Here is a 14638-nt window from a genome sequence, read left to right on the forward strand (position 1 = left end):
CATCTTTCGCCATTGCGTTCCAGAAGAAGAGGTAAATAAAATTATCGAGCATTGTCATTCTGCACCTTATGGTGGACATGCGAGCACCTCTAAGACATACGCCAAGATTCTTCAAGCTGGCCTATTCTGGCCTACCATGTGGCGTGATGTCTATGCTTTCATTGTCAAGTGTGATAGATGCCAACGCACTGAAAACATTTCAAGACGTGATGAAATGCCTCTAAGAAACATTCAGGAAGTAGAACTGTTTGACGTATGGGGTATAGATTTCATGGGACCCTTTCCACCATTCTTAGGAAACAAGTATATTTTAGTAGCTGTAGACTATGTGTCTAAGTGGATTGAAGCTATAGCTGCACCCACAAACGACACTAGGGTAGTAATCAAACTATTCAAAAACTATATATTCCCTAGATTTGGAACACCACGTTTAGTCATAAGCGATGGAGGATCACACTTTATATCGAGAATATTTGACAAACTTTTAAGAAAATATGGAGTTAGGCATAGAGTAGCAACACCGTACCACCCACAAACTAGTGGCCAAGTAGAAGTATCTAATAGGGAGATAAAACAAATCCTAGAGAAAACTGTTTCTATTTCTAGGAGAGACTGGTCTCAGAAGCTTTAAGAAGCGTTATGGGCCTATAGAACCGCTTTCAAAACCCCTATAGGAACTACCCCTTACCAACTAGTTTATGGAAAATCATGTCACTTACCATTCAAATTAGAGCATAAAGCCTATTGGGCCATTAAAACTTTGAATTTAGACTACCTAGCCGCTGGAGAAAAGCGTACCCTAGACATTCATAAATTAGAAGAACTTAGGCAATCTGCCTACGAGAATGCAAAAATATATAAAGAGAGGACAAAAGCCTATCATGACAAAAGAATAGTAAAGAAAAACTTCAATGTAGGCGATTCTGTTCTCCTTTTCAACACTAGGTTACGACTCTTCCCTGGAAAGCTACGTTCAAGATGGACTGGTCCTTTCGAAGTATCCAAGATTCTGAGATCCGGAGCCGTAGAAATCAAGAACGATACCTGTAGTCCATTCATTGTAAATGGACAAAGACTGAAGCTCTATGAAGGAGGAGACATTCCAACATACTACTCGAGCCACACCCTGATTGATCCACCGATTCATACTACTACAGGTGTATAAATTCTAACCGTCAAGCTAATGACGTTAAACAAGCGCTGCGTGGGAGGCAACCCATGGTTTTTCTTTTCATTTTACTTTTTTCGCATTTATTTACATTTATTTTTATTTTTTATTTTATTTTATCTTATTTTGCATTGAGACTAAAGTTTGAATGGTTTGTATTTTCAGGATCACTTTCCTAACTTTTACAGGATGCGGGGTTTTGATGACATGCATGTTGCCTATAGAGACAATGCTCAGAGGGAGCGCTACATTGCTTTATACCAGCGCCCTATGGCACCCACATGTTACCCTGATCAGCATTGTATGGAGGCACTGGGTATCGAGCCTAGTATCCGATTCCTTAGCCACCAGCTCCACTGGGACGCATTCGCTGATGACTTGAGTAACACATATAGGAACCTGACTTTGGAGTTCCTGAGTTCATTCGACTACGACCCATATTCTGGACCAGATGGGTATGCTGCTTTCAGGCTCTTTGGAGTTGAGTACTCCTTCAGCCAGAACGAGTTCGGCGACTTATTAGGTTTCCAGACTACTCCTGATGCTATCCCGGAGACACCTTTGGGATATTTCCTGGGTAAGGAAGTGGAGAAGTTTTGGAGTGATATATCAGGTGGCGGAAGCCAGGATCCATCTACACAGTTATCTTATGTCATACATAACCCAACTTTCAGATATTTTCAGATGATATTAGCACATTCCTTCTTGGGAAGACAGGATGCAGAGACACTACTAAGTGAAAAGGAGATCTTCCTATTATTTTGCGCATCCCAGTCTCGCCCAGTAGCATGTGGGAACTTTTTATTGAATAATCTCAGCAGTATCTCTAGATCCACCGAAGGAGTCATCCATGTTGGTGGAATCATCACACAGATTGCAGTCGCTTTGGGCCTGTCTCGCAAGCTGTTGCATCTTCGGACCTACTATGGATATACTACCATGGACATCGATTTCTGTTTGACCAGAGGATTGATGAGGAGAGCCTCTTTCCACCCACGTCAGTTCCGACTGCTAGTCGACAGCGAGGCCATCCATTACTTCACATTGCCAGACCCTATGATGACCAGTGTGCATGATCCAGTGAATTGGAGTTATGCTCTAGAGGGCCATGTAGAGACCGTCGAAGCACCAAGATCACCACCCGCTACTGAATACACGCCTACACCACCATCTCCTAGAATCACTGTTTTCTCTAATAATCATTCATTGCAGACACCCGACATACGCACCCAGATTGCTGAGTGCCGTAGAGAGATTGCAAAGCTTAGACAGGAAGTGGCGGACCTAACTTTACAGATAGGAGTGTCTGATCTCACCCATGCTATTGAAGCCAATTGTCTATATCAGGAGATCGCAGAGCTCAGACAGGAGATAGCCGTGCTCCGTGGATCCACTCAGGCAGACGACACCCCTAATACCTGATTTCACCATTTCATTTCACTTTATTTCTCTTTTATATATTTATCGTATTTGCATTACTCATTTTACATTATCGCATTCGGATATTATATAAACTACTACTATACATTAGTATTTCTATTTTTATCTATATATGTTTTATATTTTATTTGCATTTTAATTTTTCAGTTATTTATTTATTTATATTTAATTTCTGTTTTTGTTTTTGTTTCAGTTTCACTTTTTATTTTTTCGTTTTTACTTTTATAAAATTATGCAAGACAAAGAAACTAGGAGAATCACAAGACAAATGCTATCCAGACCCCTCAAAGCCAAAAGACAAGCGAAGCCCAAACCAAAGGACCAAAATCTGGCCCAGCCAGATTTTGCCTTGTGGCGCCCGCCATAGGACCTGTGGCGCCCGCCGCAGCGTCTGTAAATGGTCGGGGCAGACCACTTTCCTTCACCATTTTTGCAACTTACAACCTCCAAAACCCATTTTTTCACCCTGGAAAAAAGCCCTTGAACCCACAAAAAGCTCATACTTTCCTAACCATCGTACCACACAAACCATTAATCCACTTTCCATTTTCGATTTCATCCGCCGGATTTTGTAAAAATCCAACCTTTTCACCAACCACTTCATCTTCTTCATCCACATTTCAAGAGCATTCAAATGGAGTTCAACGGATTCATTCTTCGAGGAGGGAAACCAGGGGAGAGACAAAGAAAAATCATTGAACGGTTGCAAAATCGAGAAATTCTCCCGACAAGATATGTTGACGAAAATTGTCTCTATACTTTAGGTATCTACCATAGGGTTTTTCATTTATTAGACATCTTAGGTTTGCATAATTTCTTTATCAACAAAGAACCCACCTATGGGCGGTTGACAATCGAATTTTTAAGTTCCTTAATTTATATTGTCAACCCTAACACTGCTAGCATAATTGGTACTGTCAAATTTAGAATGTTTGCTGTTGAATACCAATTCAGTACCGATGAACTAGCCAGTCTGTTAGGGATCCCTCATGGGGAAGGTGCTATTTATGAGGCCCCTTTGGATTCCGAATGGTCTGTTGAGGTATTTTCCTTCTGGGAGCGTTTATCAAACACTTCCATTAACTCTTTTGAAGGAGTTCTTGCCTCAACTATCCATAACCCGACCATCAGAGTTTTTAGATACCTGTTGGCATGCACTATTTTTGGCCGGGAGAATCCAAATAAGGTTAACGCTAGAGAGCTTCTATATTTGCAAGGAAGCCTCACAAATAGGAAAATTAATTCGGTTCCGTTTATGCTCGCCCATATGATTTTAACTCTGAATAAGGCGGGACCGATTTCTTTTGGTGGATTGATTACGTCTATTGCTCGGGCACTTAACCTGAACAATGAGATGGCTACCCTAGACCCCTTACCTCCTCGCAAAATTAACTTAAAATTTCTGAGAGACATGAAATTGTGTCGCTCAAGGAGAGAAGGAGGTCATACACTTATGATTCATGGTGTAGCCATCCCATCTATTATTCTACCTTGCACTAGACGTACACATATACGTGATGAGAGGAATTGGACCTACGATTTAGATGCTCCACCTGTTTTGGGTCCTCTTCCACCTAACATTCCTGATGAGGCGGGACCAGACACTGATGATGAATATGATCGGAGAGAGAGATCTCCCGTACCACATGTGTCCCCCCATCATCCTTCACCACCACACACCGCACCATCTTCTTCTTCTACAGGTACCACTCCTGACTTCTATATTACAGAGGAGATGTGGCATGACCACCTGGCTAGAGAGCAAAGGCGTGACGACCTACTCTCTACCCTCCAGCAACAAATGACGGATAATATGAACTTCATGCAACAATCACAGCGGAGGACAGACAGGTCCTACGACACTGTTCTACAGTCCCTGCAAGTGATCACAGATACACAAGCCCGTCAACAACAATACCTCCAGCAACACATTGCTCTCGTAGAAAACACTCAGGGTACCATTTTAGGTCACCTTCGAGAGGTGAGGACCGCTCAGGATGCCCTGCAGGCGAGGATGGATCAGAGAGACCGTCGTCGTACCCGATCACGTCGTCCACCTCAGGATGGCGAGGGCACTAGTGGTCAGCAATAGGTTGCCAGGTAACTCTTCCCTTATCTTATTTCGAAACATTGGGGACAATGTCCGATTTAAGTGTGGGAGGAGCATTTATCGTTTTCCTTTTATTTTCAGTTTTATTTGCTATTTTTAGACTGTTTATTTCCTTTTAGTTGTTTAATTTCCCTTTCAGTTGTTTATTTTGCTTTTTAGTATAATGCACGAGTCTGATGAGTCACCAAATATAGTAGATCCTTAGCACAATCCTACCTCCCCATACCTTTAGCCCCACCAAAATTTTTTTGCAAAAGAAAATAGTGTTATTTCATAAGTTTTCAGGTTTTAAGGACATGTTTTGAGTAAGGATGCGGTGATTTGGGAGAACTTTGCGAAACATCAGTATCTGTTTTAGCACCATAAGCTTCGTAAATATAGGAATCATTCCCGAAACCCCATATACCATGGCCTTAATCATCATTTCCGTATAAGTCCTTAGTAGTTTATCTCAGCAGTCAGCTCCGGCCTACGCATCCTCTACGTAGGGGACTGATGCAAATAAGTGAATGATCCAGAAAAACAAAATAATAAAAAAAGAAGCAAAAAGGCAACTCCGGTATAGGTGACCCTCACAAAGTCGTTTAAACCAAAGAAAAAGAAAAAGAAAAGCAGTACCCACTGCTAGTTGGTTCAGAGGTATCTGGCACTGAACTCGGTAAGGCGGAGTACGATCCGATCCCCCACAACTACAGTTGGGTCCAATAAAAGGGTTTACACATGTTTATGTGCCAGAAACCCCAAGTTCATATCATAATCACTAACAGGCCACTCTACTATGAAGCATGTACGGATAACGGGCTTAATGTGATTGCGCCTGAATGAAAAGGACACAAAAGAGATGAAGAGGCAGGCCTAGGTATTGTGGGATAATATGGGTTGGTTAATATAGGAATGAAGTTTATGTCCGTATTTGCGGATTAGTGTCATCATGATACCCTTAGTTCACTCAGTTAGTACCTATCACTGCATCCCGACTTGAACTTAGAATTTCTACCTGAAGCACTCGTTTACACCGGTTTTTCTTTTATGAGCTTTTCAAATGTTTTGCTTGAGGACAAGCAAAGGTTTAAGTGTGAGAGAGTTTGATCACACTAAAATTTACGTATTTTTGACTCCGATTTCACATGCATTCTAGTTGTTTTATTATCATTTTATTGTGTTATTGCTATGTTTTTCTTTGTTTACAGGTTTTTACTTTAATCGGAGCCCTGATCGAGAAAAGGAGTGAAAAAGGGCTAAAAACCCTAAAATTCAGCATTTTATGCTTATGGCCTACCCCATGGCGGGCGACACAGACCAAGCCATGATGTGTCCAAGTCCAACTTCCTCAACTCCCACGTTTCCCCACTTCATCCACTAAGGCGCCCCACTTTGTGCTTGTGGCGGGCGCCACAAGAAGGAAACGGTTTCCTCTATTTTCAAGTTGAACGGCATCCAAGTCAATTCCACCTCTTTTATTTTCTTATAAATAGAAACGCGAATTCAGTTTTACAATCATCCAAACTTAGAGCAGAGGCAAACTCAGAAGCAACTTTGTTTCACTTAGGCATATATTCAGTATTTTATAGTGGTAATCGCTTCGCATTGGAGTGTTACCACAATTGTGTCATCAAGTCTGTGATAGAGTCTGTAATCGAGTTTGGAGCACTTTGGAAGGAAGTTAATCCTGCCGCCACTTTCTTTTTTGCATTGCAATTTACTCAGCCCTCCGATTGGAGCAGATTTTTATTTCTTGCCTTTACTTTATTTATTTCCCGCACTCGCTTTTATTTTATTTATTTCCCGCACTCGCTTTTACTTTATTTATTTCCCGCACTCGCTTTTACTTTATTTATTTCCTTGCACTCGCTTTTACTTTATTTATTTCCTCGCACTCGCTTTTACTTTATTTATTTCCTCGCACTTGCTTTAAATTATTTATTTCCTCGCACTCGCTTTAAATTATTTACTTTACGCACTCGCACTACTTTTATTTACTTTAATGCACTTTTACTTTACCATGTCTAACTAAATTTATAAGGTTAGAATGTAAGGATCGTAATTAAACCAGTAATCCGTACAATTGTTCGTAGAAATACTTAAAGGGCTATTTTAACTTTCAACTTAAGTTTTCCCGCACTTCAATTCCGTTGAGTAAGATCGAAAGCCGTCCAACGTCTTTATAAACTTAATTGTTTTTAACTATTTCAAAAACAGCGAAAGCGCTTTGTTTAGTTCATTAGGAGTTTTTAACATTAAGAAGAAAAGAGATTTTAAAACTATTTTCGGACGCGTTTATAAGTTTAGAATCTGGTTCGTAAGAACCTCTTTTGGTTAAGAAGTCCAGGTTATAATACTTTTCAACTTAGTCAAGATACTATATTTCTTAAAAATGAACCCCAATAAAGTAACCAAATATCCAGAATAAACTCCCGATATGTGCGACCAGTCACCACAAATGAACCCCAAGGATGAACCCCAAAGTGAATAACAATCGTCATAAATGAACCCCGAGATGAACCCCAAGTGAATAACAATCGTCATAAATGAACCCCAAGATGAATCCCAAGTAATAACAATCCTCACAAATGAACCCCAAGTGAATAACAGAAGCAATCCCCCCAAGGTATGAACATACAACACACACACGCGCTGAACAAACGGGCACTCACACCAAGGAAATCAAATGCCAGAAACAAAGACACGAAACGGTAAACACAAATTGAGAATAAGGGTGAACAAACAGAGACTCAACAATGGAAGAGGGAAAGAGGAAACAACACAAATATAAAAGAAAACAAATAAAGGGTGAACACACGCGAAAACAAAGAAAAGGGTGCCCAGAGAGATTGCCCTCAACCTCCTGCCTACGTATCTCATCTGGTATGAGAATCAGGGCGACGTAGTTCCCCTTACCAGGGGTAAAACACTCTCCTAACCAGAGACCGGGGAAACAACAAACTAATAGGGAGACTAAGACTCGAGCCTAATAGTTGTCATGCAACCAATACCCCTAAGTTGAGGTCTCTAACAAGAACTTAACTCATCCTGGAAACGAGTCAACTCAAGTTTAAACTCTACATACGTTCAACTTCCTCCGAAGCTAATCGTACGACTCCTACAGAAATGGAGATGAGAAGAGGAAAGCAAATAAACACACCAACATAAGTAAACAAACATCACACACTATATCCATACAAGAGGCTCAAACAATAGGTGGGTTTTAGTCAAGGGGGAATGCTCAACCTCGACAAACAAGCCAAACTGTAAGGGGTAATTTGTAGCTCTTAACCACTAACATTGAACGTCAGGGTGAAGATGATCAAAGTGTAAATGAGGATGAGACCTCATGCTCTTAACCCTGGCCAAGGTGAGCGCATGACACAGAAAGCGTGGGGATCCAGAAAGTGGGATCCTTTTCCACTTGACAGACTCTGGACAAAAGATCTGGGGCACATGTTCATAAGCATCAGCATGTAGTGCGAGCATAAAGAACAACACACTAAATAACGGGGAATCGGTTACAGATCCCTACCTTCCGTCAATTGCCTCTTCTCTTGGAGGTCTTGTCAAATATAACACATGCCTCTTCTTGGAGGTCTTCGGGCACAATTTTAAACAAACACAAACAGAGCCTCTGAAGGAGGACTTGCCAACAAAATGCCTGCCAAAAAGGTGACAGGACTCCAGACTACATGAAGTAAGAAGCTAACTACCTGAGTGGTGTGTCAACCACAATCCAATGCTCAAGCAAGAGGCAAAGCAAGTAAGCAACTAAGGTACCTGTACAAAGACCAAACAGTTACTACTTCAGTCATAAAACCAGAAGACAAGCGGTGAAACATTCTAACAGTTACACAATTCAATGCATAAGTGCCCTGACACTCAAACGAGCTCATGAGCTCACCACATCAATTAAAACCCTACAAAACAAAAATAGGTCAAAACTCAATGCATTTTGTATCTCACAATGTGAGAACAAACCCAATCATCAATGATGAATATCCAAACCTGAAACAAGAGACAAAGTTAGTTTATGTACATCCAATCAACACAACAAAGCATAAACAAACAATGGCATGAGATGAATTGAATCAAGACCACTCCTAGTCAGAAGTAGGGTCCTTCACATGACCACCCAATAATCCATACTCCAATGATCCAAAATCAACCATAAACCCCCTGAATACCCAAGCAGAACAGGGTTGCACTCAAAACTTGCTCACAATGGCTTCATACCTCTTCAAACACTTCTTAAAGCCTCCAAAAGATGTGAGAACCCCAAATAAACTCCAACCAATGATCACAAGCCCCAAACAGAACCAGATGAACCCCTAAACATCAATCACCAAGGCCAAAGACCCACCATACCTCAAATACCATTCAATTGCTTCAAAAACTCCAAAATAGGCCTAAATCACTTCAACAAGTCACCACAAGCCTCAAACCATTCCAAAGTTCACAAGTCAGTAGGATCATGCTTCTAAAATCATCTCTAATGAGTCACAAATCCAATTTATAAGCCCATCAATTCATCTCATACCAATAAGAACCTCCACCCCCTCAATACCTTATAAGTCTCCTTGAGAATTCACTTGTGTTCCCAACCTTCAAATAAGCACCAAATAATGTATGACTTGAATGAATGCACCGACCAAATGACTCAAGACTCACAAATCAGGGATCAAACCAATGCAAAAGAGGAAAAGGCTCACACTACAAAGAAAACCCCAAACCAAGTCAAAGAATGGACCAAGAGCAAACCCTAAAATGGGGTCAAAACCCTAGTACAAAGACTAGCTTCAAAACCTAACCAAATGACCAATCCAGGACCCATCCTTTTGCACATCACAAACTCAAACACTCCCTCCAATTTCCTCAAAAATACCAACATCAAATTAATGATCAAGTGTCTCATCTTGCCTATGTAATGTAATGACCAAAAATATGCCCAAAATGAACTTCCAACTTAGAAAATTCATATCAAATCAGAAATGCATGCAATGACTTTGGGATCTTTTGTATAAGTTCCTTATGCCATGCATGTTCAATATACAAAAGATCAAATCCAAAATGATGCCAATGCTATGCGAACAAAAATGCACCAATTCAATGTCAAAAATGTGACACAAATTGTCACATTTTTCTCTATGTGTCAAAAATGATGATAACATGTGAGAAAAATCCAAACCAGTGACCAATAATTCATGTCATGTATGAATGTCATGTATGCAAAAGAGTGGATCAAAAGGTTCAAAATTGAGGATTTCACAATACATTGAATGCACTAGGTCAATTTGGCACAATATTGATTCAAAAATTCCCACATAAAAATCCAGACATCAAAAATTCTTGAATTTAATACCATAAAAAAGTAGACACAAATACAAAACTATGAAAAAAAATTGGTACTCAATTGGAAAATTTTTGGATTTTTTATGAATTAAACAAAATGACCAAAATAATTGGAATATAAAATAGAAAAATGGAGGGAAATGAATTATTTGAATTAAATCAGGAAAAACACAGACCACCGGATCTGGCGTGCATCTGAGATCAATGGTTCACGTTCAAACTAATGAAACGCACCGTTTCATTAATTGAGTCACCCACCCAGTCAGCGTTCAACGATTGCGTGGCCTCAGTCAAACGAATCTCATCCACTCATTCTTCCACGCATTGCACCACATGGCGCCCACTCAGCAAAACCCTAAAATAACACAGACGCCGGAGCTCCGCTCCGGTCGTCTTCCTCGGCGAGTCCCCGGTGGCTCCCACGGCGGCGCCACCCTAAAATTTTCCAGAAATTCACCAGACCAACATCATTCCACTCAGATTTCCACGCTGATTCCAAATATCACATTAGATTCTCCTAATTCTTCCTAGGTTTTGCAATTCGAAGAAGAGAAGTTTTCAGATCTAAACTTCCAGTCACAATGAAATCCCTAATACTCATTCAATCTCAATTCTAATCAGATATTCATGACCTACACAACAAGATCTTCAATTCTATAACCTAAAATCAGCAAAAGGAGAGAGTGAAAATGGAGTCACCTGGAATTGGAGATCTCTGGAATCGCGATCTCACGAGCTCAGCTGCTCCAGATCAACTCCTTTGAACTTCCTTTGAAGCTTTATGCAAAAAGAAATGGCTGAAACCTCTTGAATGCGCCTCAATTTCCAAATATAATTATCATGATAATGCACTTGAACTGCTTGATTTCTTGAGGAATAACACCAAACGATGGATGATTCTTGATCAGTGAAGTATGACGATCAAGAATTTGCAACAATCTTTGAGATTTGTGTGAAGAAAATGCAAATTCGAAGAGACAGAGTTTGAGAGAGTTTTCTTGAATTCTAGATCTGAAATGCAGTTCTGAGGCTTGTGATTAGGGTTTCCCTACTTATACTTCTTACTAATAACACTGATAATCACTTTAGCCATTTACTAATCATGGTTAGTGAGTTATTATGCCAATTGTAAAAAATGCAAATTGAGTTCCCATGGCCATAATGCACGTGCTCAGCCCCATGCTAGGATTTTAATCCACTCAAGAGCAACCAAGGGTCAGGATTTGAAGGTTGTTTTGCTTGCATCTTAAGCCAAGAATGAATGGTGAAGATTTGCTTCATTTTGAACATGTGTGAAACAAGGAACATACACTCCTCTCTCATGCATGGCAAGGGCTCATTTTTACTCAAATGTGGTCTATGAAGAAGGCTGAAGTGAAGCCTTGTCTTAGTTCTTTGTGAATCTTGATTTGTAGCATGATATCATCCTTAGAACAAATGTGAAATAATGTGACTTTTGACCATGATTCCTTGAGGCTTAGCTTGCACAATTGAGTCAAATGATGTCATTTTGAGATGCCTTGAACATGAGAAGCACTTTGCAAAAAGGAATGAACCAATTTGAAACATTATATCAAACGTTATGCCATTTTGAATTTCCATGCACACTTTGTGATCAAATGACCATAACTCCTCGACCATTCATCATATGGACATGAATTAGGACTTTTTGGAAAGGGGAGACAAAGATCTACAACTTTCATGTTCACCAAAAATCCATCTGAAACTTATTTGATATTAAAAAGTCAAGTTGAAAGTGGACCAAAAACTTGCCAAATTTGGAAACTTTGAATTATAGGTCATTTTCCATTTTTAGTAACTTTTGCCATGACCTTTGAATCTTCAAGATGGATGTGTAGAATGATGAATAGACCCCATTTGAACATGATTGATGTGTCTTAACTCATTTCCCCACCTCATAGCCCTCAGTTGACTGCACAGTTGACTTTTGGTCCTCAGATGACCTTGAGATGTCTTGATCAACTTGAGATTCTACCACTTGGTGAAATTGCTTCAAAATGAAACCCTAGCTCATGTAAGCTCCTTATAATAATCATATGATCCTCAGCCCAAGAAAATACCTCATCTCTTTGAGAAACCCTAGTTGGAAGAACTGCATTGATTAGGGTTGACCAGAGGTCACAACCCTAATTCAGAGGAACTTGAGGATGAACTCTGAAACCCTTGATGATGATAGAACCATGATGATGGTGATATATCCTTGCAGATAAGATGATGCTCAAGACCTTTGAAGAATCAAGAAACCCTAATTGGAGCCCATACCCTCAGATGGTTGATGATCAATTTATAGAGACCCTCAGGCTTGAATCACCTAACTTCCCCATCTTTTGAAAAGACTTTGGAGGATGACCTTCTCATTTTCATAAGAGATGCAAAATGCAATGCCTAATGCCCTAAAACATGAAATGCAATGCCCCAAACTAGTCTCAAGAAGAGGAGGGCAAATTTTGAGGTGTTACAGCTGCCCCTATTCAATCCACTGTGAACCTGTCGATATGAACAGCCTCGGCTTTCAGATGATCAGGGTGAAAAGTGGTTGAATACCAAAATCAAACGAACAATTTGCGCTCCACTGGAAATTTTCTTTTTGTTATTATTTTTGTGCTTTTCTTGAACCCCTACACAAATATTTTCTCTTCCGAGCGGATGATCCCTGATCACCGCATTTGAACCCCGACAACATCATGTCACTCTTGCTGTCAAACAATAAACCCCGTTCTCCATTTGAACCCCAGTCGCCTGACGATAACTATCGATCGTCGTTGTGAACCCCATTCTCCAGAAGACACCCGTGTCTCCTTTTCTCCATTTGAACCCTGTTCTCCATTCTCCTGTGCTAATTCCGTTGGCAACGTCGGAAATAACACCAACCACCACTCTGATGGCGACATACCAGAGGGTACACCTTCACAAAAGGAAGGTAACATGTGCATTTCTTCCCTTGAAGACACCCATAACGACTTCTCTTGGCCTTGCCAAAGTCTAAGGTGACACATGATCAGAAGACAATCCTGAGGACCTCATCCCGGATACAATCTTCAGTTCCAATCTCCATCTCCATCTCCAGTCGAACCCCGTTCTTCAGAAAATGCCCAGCACTTCATTTTCTCTTGGTGGACCCCAATCTCCGCGCTGATCGCGTAACATTATCCAATCTTCATTTCCCTCTCCGAACGACGGAATCTCTTCCTCCAATATCTCACTACTGAGGAATACCATTGATCCAAAATCACGATGCCGAACTCCTCAGAGTAACATCTTCACCAACCAGCTAAACCAACTCTCAAACGGTAACCACGGCTCGAGACTAGCTTATGCTTGCAATGCCGATGCATGAGTTTTACAGCGTAATGCTCCATAACCATGGAAATGATACGCAATTAGTTATGCAATATGCTATGCTTCTCTAAATGATGAATGCATAAAAAGTATCCCCCTCAGGGGACGGCACGAGCAACTCTGTTGAGGAACTGGATATCGCTCCAATCTCCAACCCTGCTTGGGATAACACTGATGCCGAGGAAAGAGTAACCCTCACTGGGGATGACCTCCACTAAACTCGATCTGCTTGGGGGGAAGAAAATCTACCAACGCACCCCCCTGCCGGGGGAACAGCAACCTTCAGGCCTGGCTGCTGAGGAAACATCGACCTCGAACCTGTTGGGGGGATACAAAATATTTGACACGGAACACCCGTCGACTCGTCGAACACTCGTATTCACCATCTAACCACAGTGTCAACTTTCCACTTTTGAGAGCTCCCAGACTCATCCGGTCTTTTCCAATTCATCACCTTGTACTCTCGACTTCTCCCTACTTCAAGAAAATCGACCTCCTTAGATTCGTGCCAACTCTCCAGTCTTCAGACTTTGAAGAGTCTTCTTGATTAACCCTCTAGGATCGTCACAATTCTTTCGCCGTCTCTACATCATTTTTCACTTCCTCGTCCCTGATTGGACCTCAAAGGAATCTTTTGTCAAAAAGAAACGCTTCGCACCACAACCTTCAAGTGAGTGAAAATAACCAACAGCACCTGCAAAAGAGACCGTCAGATAAAACGTGCCCCCAGGCGCGCCAAACTTTCAACACCCAGGTCATTCAACCTTCCGAATAAGATTTCAAGTTTCAATCCTCTAAACATGCATTGGAAGAGACCCCTACATCTCAAAATGCAAAGATTCTTATCAAAATAAATGGATGTTTTTGCCATCAAAGCGATAATGAAAACAAAAACAAAATTATTTGACTGAATATGCATTTTATTGATTGAAAAAGGTGGCTCGTAACTGAGCAGTATACAGGAAGCAATCCCCTAAAAGAGGTAATTGCGCACAAAAGGAAAATCTATCCTAATGGCAATGTGAACCCGTGATCTCATCAAGTTCCAACCCGGTTACAACCCATATGTCCTCAAGACTCTCCGCGCTTTCTGCCTTCCGAAACAAGACGCTTCCGACCGATCTCCGCTTTTAGATTATCCATGTGTCATATCCAAAGTACAAACGACCATGCTAGACGCAGTTGTTCGTTTCACTCCCTCTTTTGCCTGGACGGCCCTTTCG

The sequence above is a fragment of the Lathyrus oleraceus genome, chromosome 2, assembly GCF_024323335.1.
Source record: "Lathyrus oleraceus cultivar Zhongwan6 chromosome 2, CAAS_Psat_ZW6_1.0, whole genome shotgun sequence".
Taxonomy (NCBI): domain Eukaryota; kingdom Viridiplantae; phylum Streptophyta; class Magnoliopsida; order Fabales; family Fabaceae; genus Lathyrus; species Lathyrus oleraceus.